The sequence below is a fragment of the Tupaia chinensis genome, unplaced genomic scaffold, assembly GCF_000334495.1.
Source record: "Tupaia chinensis unplaced genomic scaffold, TupChi_1.0 Scaffold000513_1, whole genome shotgun sequence".
Taxonomy (NCBI): Eukaryota; Metazoa; Chordata; class Mammalia; order Scandentia; family Tupaiidae; genus Tupaia; species Tupaia belangeri.
In genome coordinates, this window is record NW_006160026.1 from 479,400 (window position 1) to 494,684 (window position 15,285).

Consider the following 15,285-nt stretch of genomic DNA (forward strand, 5'->3'; position numbering starts at 1 on the left):
AGCACATGGGCCCGCGGGCCCGGCAGCTCTGGGCGGCCGGGACGCGGAGGAGCAGCGAGGAGCCGGGAGCAGAGATGGGCCCCGACACCCCTGGGCACCCGTTGAGTGGATTTCCGCGCGGGACGGATGTTGGCGTACCCGGTGACCTGCGGAGACCCGGCTGGATCCAGCCTCCAGTAAGTTCTAATTCTGTCCTGTGCGTTTCTGGAAACTCGCGAGCCCTGGCCTTGCGGATAGGGATGGGCAGTGAGTAGTCCGATGGAGGAAAGGGGCTTTCGGATTCGGAGGTGTGTGTGGTAACCGTGCACTTTCCTCATCACCAGACTTGAGGCTGGCAGCGACTTCGGGCTTTCAGGGATGGGGGAGGGGAGGGCCAGAGAAAGGGGGGGACCCGGAATGGCCCGTGCATAGAGGTAATTCTGGATGAGTGTACTTGATCAAAGGCATGTTACCTAATCTCTAAAAATAGACCCTTCTCCAATCCGCACAGATTTGGGGCCACCCGTGTGGTTTGGAGGCCCCCTTTTGCGAAACTAGAAGTCTGCAGACGTGGGATGCTCCCTCCATCCTTGGACCGCCCCTCCCCCCTCCTCGTCTCGCCGTCCTCCCCCACCCCAAGCCCTGGGTGAAGGTGGTTTCTGAAAACTCATTAACTCTGTGTTTGGAAACTTATTCTGCTTTTGTATGGCATTGATAGGTTTGCCAGGCGCCCCCACACCCTCCTCATGGTAGTTTTTTTCGGATGGTTTGTTGATGGAATTAGGTTTGCCTTCCCTTAGCTAATGTGCTTTTATTTATGCCAGGGTTTGTGGTCTGGGTGTAGACTTTCAGGAAGCGCAGCCATGGAGCAGCATGTGTCCGTGTGGATACATCATGAATTTTCCTGATAGTTTGCAGGAGTGGAAGAGTCTGTGCATTTAAGCCCGGAACGGCAGGCCTTTCTGGAAGATTAGAGGACAAATCTCTTGTGAGGGTTTAGGGGGAGAAGTGAGATTTTGGCGTTTCTTTCCTGGCCTTATGTTTTCCAGAGAGAGGCCAGCAGCTCCTGGTCCACTCCACCACCATGGGTCGTGGCTGCAGGAACTATTTGCTCCAGGAGGAAAGCATGGGGAAGCGTGCTTGTGCGTGATGGGTGGGCCTGGAGCTGGGACCTGGGGCTGTGTCTGCGGTGATGTCTGTTATAGGATGTTGCAGGCCTATTTTGCATACTGGCTGCGACAAGTTGAGGCTTGTTCACTTGACACAGTCCTGTGGTCATAGCGAATCTTTCTGAAGTCTCACCAGTGGAGAAGGGGGTTGCATCAACCCTCGGAAGCCTGAGTGGAACTTCTTGAAAGATTTATTAGGAGAAAAGCCTTTACGAAGCAGCAGAAGGACAAACATAGAACCTATGGCTTAGAAAAACCTCTGTGGTCTGGACTCCACTGTGGGAGATGAGTTCCGGGATGAAGGTGAGGACCTGCCTCGTGGTCTTAGGCCTTGGAAGAGAAAGGGCCCTCCTGGAATCCACCCAGGGCTCTGGTGATGGGTAGGCCGGGCAGGGCCCTCATGGGTTCCTTGTGGGTCCCTGTGGGTCCCTGTGGGTCCCTGTGGGCCACGTGCTATAGCCCTAGAACTCCCAGGGGCAGTTCGTTGTGTGGTTATGTTGTTGTTTTGCCTGGTTTAGGGCGGGTGCTGCTTCTCATTGCTTTGCCTACCTCGAGTGCAGAATTTTGCATAAACCAGTTTCTCTTGAGAAGTAGAAGAAATCCCTTTCTTTTGCTGCTTGATTTTCCTTTTGCTCTTTCTTACACATCCCCCTCCCGCCATGCTGCTTCTGTGACTGGAGCTTTTCTGGGCTGGGAAGAGGGAGTTCTCTGGGTTCGGAAATAACTGACCTCCGTTGTGCGATGACCGCAGCCCTGGTGAATCCTCACGACCCACGTGGAGCCATCCCCAGGCAGACTGGCTGGCTCTGGAGCCCGTGTTCGCCATGTTGGGGGCCTTCCGCTGGGCCACGAGGGACACCCAGGAGAGCTCAGCTAAGGAGTCTCCTGGGCGACAAGACACCCTTCCTTTCTTCCTCTTTGTGTGTGTGTCCCCGAATCAGCTAGACTAATGGCAGACTGACCTCTTTGTGTGAGTTTCCTCAAATCTGGCCGGACCAATGGCGGGTCGACCTTTTCCCAGAGACGCTGAGGACCTTGGAGAGTAGCTGTCTGTGCTTTTTGGGCAGGTGTCTGGCAGCCTGCTAATGGTTATACCTGGTTTCATGTGGCAGATGGCATGTGTGGATGCCTGGGCTTTCTCGTGTGCATTTTCTTTTATTATTTTTTTAAGAGGGATTTATTTTTATTTTTAAATTTGACCAGAGAAAGACAGAGAGAGGGAAAGTGAGAAGGCAAGTCATCAGGTCCAGGACTTAATCAAGGTCAGCCATGTGGGAGTCTAACGCCCCAACCGTCAAGTCACCTGCCAGCCCTCAGTGTGCATTTTCTTAAATTGTTGGTGGTAGATAATGACATTTTACATCTTTTTATTATTTTTTCCCTCATTGCTAATTTGTGATCTCTCTAAGACCCCGGGGCCCTTTTTGTTCCAGCATGAAGGTGAAGACCCACCTTGTGGTCTCAGACCTTGGTTCCTGTACCCTTTATGTGCGCAGTGTCCGTAGTGGGACTCTGACCCAGGATGGAAGCAGAGCAGCCGTTGGCAGTATGTTTGACCATTGCTGATGCTGCTGACAGTTCTTCCGTATCTTCCTAGAAGATGGCAGAAACTCTAGGCCCGACAGGATCATGCTGCCAACATGGATCCTTCAGTGGGCGGAGCCTGCTTCAGCTTCTTCTCTTCTTCTGGCCCCAAGTAATCTAGGGAACTAATAACAGTAATAATGATAATTAGTAATAATAACAAATAACTGCATGTCATAAAGTTGAAATGGTTTATCATGCTGAGTGTGTTCTTCACAGTTAGGCTCCCTGTAGCCCCACGAGGCACCTAAAATATCCAGCCATGATGGAGTTCGTGTCGTGGTCTAGGCTTGGTTCTAAATACTTGACATAGATCATTTTCATTTGTTCTTCTTATATTCCATAAGATAGGAGTATTACTATTATTATTTTCCAATGAGGAGCTCCTAGCTCAAAGATTTAAAATATCACCCCAGGTCACACAGAGACTTGGACCAAGGCTGTTGGACACTGTCCCTCTCCCCGGAAGTTGGCAGACAGTGAATTTAAGAACAAGAAAGGGTGCTTGCTCCTTGCCTGGAGCAGGAGGCTAGTGTCACCCCACCCTTCCAGCTCACTTTAGGAGCAAGGAGAACCCTGGGCATCGTGCACAAGGGCGCCCATTGCTCTGGCTGTCGGCCTTTGCTGCCCTTGCAGAGCAGACCACAAAGCAGGGGGGCTAAAAGGCCCTGGGGGAGGGCTGGAGTGCTGGAAAGATTCTGGGCTGGGGATTGGGAAAGGGATTGGGAAAGGCTGGGGCCCTGGGCAGGAGCCTTGTGTAACAGTCCAAAGCCTCAGCATTGCTGCAGAATCTGTGATCATTTGCAGAAGGTGATACCCAGGTATCCCGCTTGGCTCTGTGACCCAGACCACTCCAAGACTGTATCCAGGATCTTGCTATCAGCGTTTCCGGGGCATGGGGGATAGCACCCTTCTCAAGAGAACACTGCTACCCCCGCCCCAGCTGCTCTGAGGCCCACCTCTATCCTGACCATGTGTAGGTCTATAGAGACCCTGTGCATCACAGAGATTGTGGTGGCCCCCTACCAACCCTGTCATTAAAGATAAAAACATTGGGTCATAAAACACAGGACTTAGATGATGCCGAAACGGTCTTCTTTTTTCTTAATTGCCCAAGTGCAGGCACATGTGTTCGCCAGAGAAAGCAGAGACAGGAAGGGAAGGGAGAAAGAAAGCACTCCCTGGTGGGGCGTGGTCATGCTGCAATCCCTTCTTCACGTCTCTATCCTGTTGGGATTTGGGACATACACGTGCACATGCCTGGCGTGTTTTTCAAGCTACTGGGTCTGAGATTCACACTGTGGTCGGCCATGTGGGATCTGAATCCTTTAAGCACTAGGCCACAGGACTGGCCCTTTCCTTCACGTTTACATTCCGGACTTCTGAACTGTCTTTCATTCTCTTTTTCCTCTTCTTTTATCTGTTTACAGGGGTGGTAGACTATGGGATGTTGTTTACCTGCCTCTTTTCCATTGCTGACTGTACATTTCTTGAAAGCAGGTTGTCTGCTGCCTCATCCCTGTCTGAATGAAATGGCTGTGGAGAACAGCTTTGGTTTCAAGAAAGCAAGTAGCTCAGCCTACAGTCCGTGCCATTTTTGATGCTCGACGTGGCAGGAAATTGGGGACTTGCCTGTAGGGGAAGGACCCTAAAAAATGAGTAGGGAAAGGACACTAAAAAATGAGAAGGAAACCAGAGGACAGAGAGAGGAATCTGGGGACATCTAAGAGAGCTGGGCAGTGTAGATCTGGGTTACTTTTGGGTGAGTTACTTCCTTCTCTAAGCCTCAGTGTCCTTGCCCGTAAAATGGAAATATAAAGCACCAACCTCACAGATAGCTTGAGGAGGAAATAGGCGGTAAGCAGAAGGTGTTTGGCAGACAGCTTGGGCTCATGTAAGCACTTAGTAAAAGTTGGCTAATATCATTACTGTTACAATTATTGGGTTCCATTACTTCCTGTGGCTGCATCGAGTAGTGGTTTCTGAATACATATTCAAGTGTAAAGCAACATTCCGGTTACATAGTTCATAAAATGGCAGTGACTGCAGTACAACTCTTTGCAGGCATCAGAGAGAAACCCTGGCTGATAGAAGGCAGAAGAAGATAAGAAAGCAAGTAAGCTGCAGAAGTGGGTCTCAGAAAAGACAGGAATCAGAAGGGAGGCTCCTCCGATGTCAGACGGCCTTTGCGAGTCACTCTAGCTCTCTCTTCCTCCATTTCCTCCGCTGCCTAGCAGGGGAGGGAACAGGTTCTCCTCCCAGGGATGGGGCAGCACTTAGCACAGAGGAAGTCCTTGAGTAAGACATGAAAGCAGCTGTCGTCACAGGTATTTATTCTTCTTCAGGACTGTTTTCCTGGTGAGTTAGCTCTAACTTTAGCTCTGTGGTTCCTGGCGGATGGACTCATTCTTGTACTGAGCAGTTGCCATGTGCTGTGCATTGTTCCAGCTGCCGGAGGTCCAGCGAGGAGCAGAGAGACACACAAATCCCTGCTCTTCCACAGCTTCTATTGTATCTGAAGCCACATGCTAGGGATGGGCGGTTCCTGGGAAGAGCCAGAGAGCAGACAGAGGCAGCCCAGGCAAACCCAACCCCAATTCAGAGGGGCCCTGACGCTATGGCATTGATGGCCGCTATGGCATTGGTGGACATGGGTGCTGCACACAGGCCTGACATGTGGTTACTATGGAAGTGGTGGTTGCTATTTTATTTATTTATTTATTTATAGTGTCTTTCTTTCTTCCATGGGACAGAGAGAGAAAAAGGTGGGCGAGAAATAGCTTCCCAAACCAGGTCTTCATGTTGTAATCCATTTTCAGCTTGTTCAGTCCTGGCTTATGGGCATGTGCATGCCTGGTGTGTTCGTGGAGATCTCCAGATGTGAACCCAGAACCTTCCGACTTGGGTCAGACTCACAGAGGCTTGTGTTCCCTTGCCCCATCATCTGACCCCTTGCTATGTTTTAAAATTTTATTTGTTTATTTTAGTATTTTTGCTGTAGGGTGCATTCAGAGAAAGAGAGAAAGAGGGAGAGAGAGAAAGGGAAAATGAGACCCCCTCAACCCCCTGGTGGGGGGGATACATGCCACAATCCCTTCTCCATTTTCCTCTTAGGATTTTGGCATGCATGCACATAGGCCTAGCATGCTTTTCAAGCCACTGGATCCAGGACTTGAACCTTGCAGTTGACCTTGTGGAGTCCAGCCTCTTTAACCATCACACCACCCACTGGCCTGCTATGTTTTTTCATATTATTAGTAGTATTTTGTTTGGTGGCTGCCTCATAAAACTGCAACCTCCCTTTCTTCCATTTGCCTTCATGAGTTTCCTTGTTCTCCGAAGTATGCATCTTCCTGGTATGTCCTAAATCTGGCTCCTCCCACTAAAGCGTAAGCTCTCTAAGGCTGAGGGCTTGCAGCCATTAATTTACCCATTTTCACTTGTTTAACACACATTTATCGTGTGCCTGCCTTGTGTAAAGCATGGTTCTAGGTACTGGGGAGGCAGAAAGATGCATCGAAGGCCATACTTCCATGCCAGGAGAGCTCACGTTGTACCTGGGGGTAGCCCAGGACATGAGTAGTGCATTGCAGGGTCTTAAGTTCTCTGGAAACTGAGAGCCAAGCAGAGGAGGGGGGGTGGGTTGCGGAGTGCACCATTGAGCTGGCTGATCACGGCAAGCTCCGCTGCCCATCCTGTAGGAGGGGAAAAAGGTAGTCTGGGATGGGCACTTCAGGCCCTGGGAAGAGCTCGGATAGAGGCCGAGGGCAGGAGTGGGCCTGCGGGATTGAGGAGTGGCTGGGGGAGGGGCGTGAGCCAGGGCACTGGTACGATGGGAACCCTGAGCCCCATGTGCAGGTGCTCTCCAGAGAGTCTCCTGGTCACCAAAGTTTTGTCTTTTTTACTCAGTCAAATGGGGAGCCATTTAGAGGTTTGAAGCATAAAAATAATTCCACCTGACTTGGCTTTTTAAATGGTCTGTGTGGCTGCTGTGTGAACAGACGAAATGAGGGTTAGAAGGCTGAGCAGCAGCAGATACCTGCTGTGAAGCTGGTGCCTGGTCCGGGATGTGGGGTGGACGTGGCTGCAGCAGTGGGTGGCTGGGTCACTGCTGTGGTATCCCCGCCTCTGCACCTGTACTGGCCAGGATGGCAGCCACTGGCCTTCCCTGGCTAGGGACATGCAATGTGAAACTGATACAGTGTGTACTTAGTGCACATGGTAAATACACACTGGACTGCCAAGCCTTGGGGTGAACATGCGTGTAAGACACCTCACTAATCAGTGAGATTAATGCTGATGATAATGTATGGATATATTGGATAAATACAATATATATTAAAAATGATTTGGGGGCTGGCCTCATAGCCTAGTGGTTAAGGGAGCTAGCTCCCACATGGCTGACCACAGTTTGAATCCCAGCCCTGGAGCCTTAAAAAGTATACCGTATGCTGTGTTCCCCAGAGCCTGACAGGATGGGGAAGTGAAGGGGAAATTACTGCGTGACCATGCCTGATTAGGGGGTTCTTTCTCTCTCTCTCTCGTGCACATGTCCTTTGGCAATTAAACATTTATTTTCACCTGTTCCTTGTAACTTATTAAAAACGTGGCTACTGGGTCCGGCAGGTGGTGTTCTGGTTAAGGTGTTTGACTCCCACATGGCTGACCAAAATTCAAGTCCTGGACCTGGGCAGCTTGCTTTCTCACTTTCCTTCTTTCTCTTTCTCTCTCTCTCTGGTCAAATTTTTTAAAAAGATAAAATAAAATAAACAATTCTTTTAAAAAAGTGGCTACTAGAAAATCTAAAATTGCATGTGGCTCAAATTACACTTCCATTAACAGCGCTATCTTAGAGCAGTGTCGCTGACATGCTGGGCATTCAGTGAACGGAGAGCTAGTGCCAGGCACGAGTCTGCCATGAATATGAAACCATCTGTGCCTTCAAGAAGCTTCCAGGAGGGGCGAGAGGCAAACTGCCCATGCTAACTGCTGGGAGAGAGGGAAGGCAGGTTGAATGGGACCACAGCCAACCAGGTCCAGTGTGGCTGAAAATCCTGACAGGCCTTGCCCAGGAGGGGAGTAGGATGACAGGGTCTCTGGTCTCAGCGTGGACGAGCAGTGCCAAAGCTTCCCTCCATCTGTGTCCTGGGATAGCAGGTCCACTGAGGTGGCCAAGGGAAAGGCAAGTGGGCCAGGGGATGGCGGGAGAGACAGAGCACTGTCAGAGCTTTAATGAACAAGGGGAAGCCATTTCAGCTGGGTCCTGCAAACTGTGGGTGCTGTTGGAGGTTGGAAGGAGTAACTTCCCAGACTTGCATTTAGAAAGGTGGTCTTTAAGGGCATTTCTGACTTGTGGATTCCAGGTCATTCGTGAACAGAGCTGTGACCAGGGAAACTTAAATGATCTTTCTTCAAATGAAAGGAAGAAAGTAGGTGGCTTGATGGTTAAGGCACTGGGATGCCACATGGCTGACTGCGATTCGAGACCCAGACCTGCCAACTTGCTCTCTCATTTCTTCCCCACTCTCGTGAGTGCATGTACTCTATGACAGATTAAAAAAAGAAAAAGTAAAAGTAAATAATTCTTAAAAAAAAAAAAAAGGAAAAATACAAATGTTTGAAAATCTGGACAGGCAGTGGGAAATTATTAAAAATATTTATGGAGTTGAATACAGTCAGTACAATCATTGTTCTGTCTTGTTTATTTATTTATCTGTTTAATTGCCAGAAGGCAGGTATGACTGTCAGAGAGAGGCAGAGAGAGAAGGCACTTCCCACTGGGCGTGGTCATGCCACAATCCCTTTTCCTCCATTTCCCCATTCCGTTGGGTCTGGGGCATGCTTGGTATGTTTTTCAAGGCACCAGGGCAGAAATCTGAACTATAGTCAGCTATGTAGGATCCAGTTCCCTTAACCACTAGGCTATGGAGCTGGTCCTCTTTTATTTTTGTAAGGAGTTGTAATCGTGGAGTGTATGTTGCCACCCTGATTTTTTTTCATTGCCGTAAAGTCATATGCATTCTCTAATATCATATATACTTGGCCCACGTCTTTTATGTTATTTATTTGTTTATTTGTTTGATTTTGGAGAGGTTTTTGCTATAGGGCACATGCACTCGCCAGACAGACACAGAGAGACAGAAAGCGAGAAATCACTCCCCAGGGGGGATGGCCATGCCGCAATCCCTTCTCCTCCATTCTCCTCTTGGGATCTTCGGCACTCACACACATGCGCCCGGTGTGAGTTTAAGCCACTAGGTCCGGGACTCGAACCGTGGTCCACTACATGGGAATCCAGTGACATAGCCATTACGCTAACTGCTGGTCCCCTTTTATTTTATTTATTTATTTTGCCAGAGGGTGCAAGTGCTTGCCAGAGAGAAACAGAAACAGCAAGGGAGAGAGCAAAAACACTACCCAGTGTCCCCTATCTGCCCCCCACCATGGAGGATGGTCATGCTGCAACCCGAAGTTTGGCCTTTTCTGTGCATGCACTTATACCTGACAATTATCCAAGCTGCCGAGGCTGGGATGACTGGGATTTGAACTGTGGTCAGCCATGTGGGATCTTGCCTTCCTTACAGGCTACCAGGCCGGCCCGTCCAGGTCATTTGATTAGGTAGATATCATTTCCGTTGAGTAACTATTTCATTGTTTACTTGGTCAGGCTTTTGGCTGGGATGCTTAGCTTCCCAATAGCTGCTTACAGAATGCAGGCCAGGCTTTCTGCCTTTGTTTTGGTAAACCACCTGTCCTAGCATTGTTGTGTTGGAGTGTTCTGATGTTTTTAGTTTGAGATAAATAACATGGTTCATGAGGACATGGCCCAGACACTGAACTTGCAGTTTCCTCGTGAGATGTGGGATGTTTGGCGCTGTCCTGAAACACTCATGGCATTAATGTGTGTAGTATGTTACATGCTAGACACATACATATGTCTGTCATACGCACTGGATTTTTATTCACACCTATTTATTCAGCAGATCTTGTACACCCCTACTGCGTGCCAAGAGCTATTCTAGCCTTGACTATTTAGTCATGACAAAGTAGATGTGGTACTCGTTCTTAAGTGGCTGCTTGTTAATTGGGGGAGACAAGTGAAGAGACGAAAAACTGATACTATTGTCAGGAATATAAAATAATACGAACTAGAATAACATGACAGGATGGCTCACCTGGGTGAGGGGATTAGCACTTGGAGTCCTGTCTGAGGAACTGGCTGTGAGTGAGACAAGAACACTTGGTCGAAGTTAGACTGGTGAGCAAAGTGGGACCAGCAGTTAGCGTAATGGCTATGTCGCTGGACTCCCATGTAGTTGACCACGGTTCGAGTCCTGGACCCGGTGGCTTAAAACTCACGCTGGGCACGTGTGCCTGCGTGCCCAAGATCCCAAGAGGAGAATGGAGGAGAAGGGATTGCGGCATGGCCATCCCCCCTGGGGAGTGATTTCTCGCTTTCTGTCTCTCTGTGTCTGTCTGGCGAGTGCATGTGCCCTATAGCAAAAAGCTCTTCAAAAACAAACAAACAAACAAACAAACAAAAAAAACGAGCAAAGCACAAATCCAAAACCAGGATGGATAGATATTGCCACATAGTAAAGAAAGAAGCACCTCTAAGCAACAAATGCTCTAGTGGTACTCAATGCCAACTTGAAGACTCAGAAGCTATTTGCAATGTACATAACTCATGACAACGCATTATCATCTAGAACTTACAAAGAATTTGTAAAAGTCAATCAATAGCAGGGGCTGGCAAGTGGCGTGGTGGTTAGTGGTGCTCGGTTCCCACATGGCCAACTGTAGTTCGAGTCCTGGACCTAGAGGCTTGCTTTCTCGCTTTCTCTGTGTCTCTCACTGGCCAAATTAAAATAATAGTGACAAGTGGAATTAAATAAATAAATAGACTCTTTTTAAAAATTTTTTTAATAAATAGACTCTTAAAAAAAAGTCAATAGCAAATAAAAACAATGACAACAAAATAGCCTCATAGCAAAGTGGGTAAAAGATACAGTTGTTGAAAGAAGAAAACAAAATGGATGAAATGTGAAAAAAGACTGAATTTTATTTAAATGGTACATTTATTGAGGTGTGATTTCTACATAGCAAAATTCATTCCTTTTAGTATGCTATGCTAAGAGTTCTGATCAATGCGTATCTAATGTGTGACATAATTATATAATCATCATATCAAAATATAATTCCCATCCCTCCACACAGTTAATTTCCTCCTGGCCATCTGTGGTCAGTCTCTTCACTCCAGCTGGTAACAGCCACCAACTTGTTTTCTCACCTTACAGTTGGCCTTTTTCAGAATGTCACATAAGCAGAATCACAGTACGTAGTGTTTTCACTACATTTTGACTACTTTCAGTTTCTTTCACTTGGCCTAAAGCATCTGAGATTCTTCCTTGATGTTGCCAGTGTCAGTAGTAGTTTGGTAGTTTTTATGGCTGGGTTGTGTTCTGTTGTATGGATTTAGCACTGTTTGCTTATCCCTCCTCCAGCTGAAGGACCTTTGGGTTGTTTCTACGACCTACATGTTTCATGTGTTAAATGTGCCAGAAATTGGAAGTCTGACTTGAGCATTGGTGGGGCCGTGTGGTCCAGGATCCCACAGCTTGGCTGGTGAGTGTGTGATGTCCTTCAGAGACTACTTAGCAGAGCGTAGTCATATTGAAAACATGCACAGTCTGCTCCCCAGTAAATTAATTAGCAGCTCACACTCTGTTACTTAAGGACACTTACGGGTAAATGTGAATGTTATAAAAACAGGCTGGAAAGTTCAGTAGCAAACTCACCGTCATCATCTGGAGGGAGGGGGAGAGAAGTGGGGGTGTTGATTAGGGTCCAAACTTGCTTTAGTTTTACCTTCAATGCGTTTCGTTTTGTCTTTTCCATGCGGTCCAAACTTGCTTTAGTTTTACCTTCAATGTATTTTGTTTTGTCTTTTCCATGTACAAGAGAGAGGGGGAGGGGGAGAGAGAGACCCTCAGTAGGACCTGGTCATGCTGCAGTCCTCTTCCTTCAGTCCTCCAGCCCACTGGACCCGGGCACTCGTGTGTGTGCCTACCACGTCTCGCACAGTCCAGATCTGGGATTCGAGACGCAGAATCCTGTAGGATCCTATGGATCCTCTGTTGAGCAGGCTTTACTTCTGTGCTATGGAGCTGACCCTACCTTTAATGCTTTATGAAATAATATAGACACTGACATGTGTCACACATTTTGAAAATGCATACAAAGAAATATAATATGAGAGATGCTGAGTGCTAGAGATGGTGGATGTGTCCCTTGCCTTTCGGCCACTATCTTAAACCAACCAAACCAAACCAAACCAAACCAAACCAACAAAAAATGTACTAAATGAATATGTATAATTATTACATGTAAGTTAGAAATAAAATTAGTAATTTTATTATAAACATGTAGGGGCCAGTGAGTGGCATGTTGTTTGAGGCGTTGGACTCCCACATGGCTGACCACGGTTCAAGTCCTAGGCCTGGTGGCATGCTTTCTCATTTTCCCTCTTTCTCTCTCTCTCTCCATGTGTCTCTCTGGTCAGATTAAAAATCATAATAATAATAGTAATAACATTTAATAAATATTTCAAAAAATAAACATGTAGAAAAAAGAAAGGAAATAAGGACTTGGATCACATATGACAAGGTGTTCGTGGTTGTCAGTTCTGGATTCATTAAGTTTCTTTGAGAAAAGTTAGAAGGAGGGATACAGTTGGTAAAGAGCCCTGTGTGTGAGGCAGGAAAAGGGCTGGGCTGTTGGAATGTCAGGAGCCCAGTGAGCATCTAGAGTTAGGGTGAACTGTCACCAAGTCAGGTGGGGCAGGGCCTTCTCTGATTGGCCTTTTTCTTAGGCGGACGATGAATTGGAGAGTCAGTGATGGGAGCTGGAGGCTCCAGAAACTGGGGAGAGAGGCTGGATTCTGGCTCGAGCAGTGGAGAGGGAGAGGAGTAGAAATGCAGCATTTGGAGGACAGAAAAGACTTCTGCTTGGAGGACAAAGTTTGAGGAGTTCCAAGTGGACCTGAAGAGGAACCCAGGGTCTTCCAAACACTGCTGAGGTTTAATTTTTTCCTGCAAGCAACAGGGAGCTATTGCGGGTTTTGAGCTGGGGCAGAAATGAGAGATTAAAGTGGTATGTCAGAGATAGGTGTTGCCTGGAGTTTCTGAAGACACTCTAGCCAACAGAGAGGGCATCGTTTACCCTTTAGTTGGATGCTTGGCTTTTCCTTTGTTTCAAAAGGAAATAGGAAAAGGCAAGGTCCTGTGTGTGGGAAGTCCCCTGGAATTTACGAGAGCTGCTGTAGAACACAGAGGCTCTTCCGGTTTATTGTGACTGGCTTTGTTCCACAGTCCCGATCCCACTTAAGGAATGATTCATGGACTTGGGCCAGCAGGGGCCTTGGGCTCCATCAGCCAATCTTCCCTCTAGGAGATTTTTACAGGGATCGTGCCCATCTGTGTGGTGTATTGCTTTTTACAAAACGTTGTGTTTGAGGCTGTGAAAAGCCCACAAGCAGAGCAGGACTGTCCTAGCCTGGCCATGTGGGGAAAGCCAGTGGGGACTGGTGGCTTCTTCTCCAGGAGCTTCTTCCCTGGCTGTTGCCTCTAGCCCTTTACAGGGATGCCTGCCCTGAGAACACCTGGGAGGAGGTGTTGTCCTAGAAGGCTGCCCTTTGGGAATGGTTGGCACGGAGCTCAGGTGTGCTGGGGCTTGTGGGCTGTCCCCTGGCCTTGCCCTGTGTCAAGTTCCTAGTTGGCCAAGCCCTTTTCTGGTCTCTCCCTCCTCCTGCAAACGTTGTCTCTTTTTTTGCTGTCATAACTGGATATTCCATGTGTGCTTTCTCTACTAGAAAGATGTTCCCTGCATGTTGGCTCTCTTTAAAAAGGAAAAGTAAAGGATTTGTCAAAAACCAGAGATGCCTAAGAAAGGGAGAGGACTATTTCATTTCAGTGACCGTCACACACGGAAGTTGCCTTGGCCGCTACCAGTTGAGAGTGGTGAGGTTTCCACTGTCTCCCAGGGATTCCTGACACCTTGACCACGATGTGCTGCTCTTCCTGTGGGGCCAGCAGTGAGAGCTGCTATTGCTGCTCTAGCACTCCCACCTAGGAGCTCCAGGCCTGTCTGGATTGGGGTACCCTGCTGTCCCCCTCCCCTTCTCCTGCAGGAGTGAGCTTTTCACAGGCAAACCACATCCTGAAACAACTGCTTATAAGTGCTTAATGGCTATGCATTGTTAGCCGAGTCCTGGCTGTGTAATAGGCTCTGGTGTATTTATTGAGTTGATGAATGAAGGGTGGAGCTGAGGTGAGAAGCCAGCCCTCACTGGCCTGTAGACTGAGTGCTTTTTGCCCTGTGGATGCTGCAGGCTTGGATCAGAGCAAAGCTTGACAGGCCAGAGGCTGCGAGTGAAGGTAGGGTGCGAGGTCTTCCTCTGGTCTGCATTGAGTGGTTCTTTTAGAAGATTTGTGCCTGCAGATTCTTTCCTAAGACTCTCGTCTTATGCAATGAGAGAATCAGCCACTTCTTCCTTATGTTTTACGAATCTGTTTCAGGGTCCTCTCCTCAAGGAAGCATTCCCTCATTACCCCAAGCAACTGTGGAGTGTCCCATTTCTGCCTGATCCATCCCAGCTCTCTGGACTCACAGGAGTTCTCACAGCTCACACCTGGGGTATCAGGTAGGGGAGTAGAGTCTGTCAGGGGTTGCAGACTCAGCTGTTTAGGGGGTGAGCATTTTATTGTATATAAACACACCAGGTGGGCCCGAGAGAATCCCATAGGGAGTGTCTAGGTTGGCAAATCAGCCAGTTCCCTCTCTCCAGGGTGGCTGCTGTTCTTTAATTACTGCTCCATTTTCCCCAGCCTCTGCTTTTCCTATGACAAAAGGTAGATCCAAAGTTGCCAGAGCTTCTGCCTCTTTTTAAAAATAATTATTTTATTTAACCTTATTTATTTTTTAATTTGACCAGAGAGGGACACACACACACACACACACACACACACACACACACAGAGAGAGAGAGAGAGAGAGAGAGAGAAAGCAAGCTGCCAGATCTGGGACTTGAACCGCAGTTGGTCATGTGGGAGTCCAGGGCCTTTAACCACGATGCCACCTGCCAGTCTTGAGCTTCTGCTTTTAAAAGAGAAATCTTGGGCTGGTCTAGTGGTAAAGGGAGCCAGATCCCACATGTCTGACTGCACAGTTGGAGTCCTGGCCCTGGTGGTTTGAAAAACACACCAGGCATGTGTGCATACATGTCCCAAATCCTAACAGGATGGAGAAATACTAAAGGAGAAGGAATTGTGGCATGACCATGCTTCATCGGGGGATGGGGCACTCTTTCTTTCTGTCCCTCTGTCTCTCTGACTAGTGCTTGTGCTTGCTGACAAATTGAAAAAAAAAAAAAAGAGAGAAGAAAAGCCTTTAAAAAGTAAGCTCTCCTGCTTTTCCATTTTTTTTAGTTTAGTTTCTTTTCTTTTTTTTCTTTTCTTTTTTTTTTTTTTTGGAGAGATTTTCCATATAGGGCGCG

General features: G+C 47.9%; 1 long non-coding RNA gene across 2 annotated transcripts in view; it reads left to right on the top strand.

Moving 5' to 3' along the window:
* The first annotated feature begins 6 nt into the window (after nt 1–6).
* LOC102503142 (uncharacterized) overlaps nt 7–15,285 on the top strand; it is a 262,112-nt gene continuing 246,833 nt past the window's right edge. For both annotated transcript variants that reach the window (XR_335720.3, XR_003550738.1), the window contains exon 1: nt 7–176. This is a non-coding gene — a long non-coding RNA (uncharacterized LOC102503142). The remainder of the gene's footprint in view (nt 177–15,285) is intronic.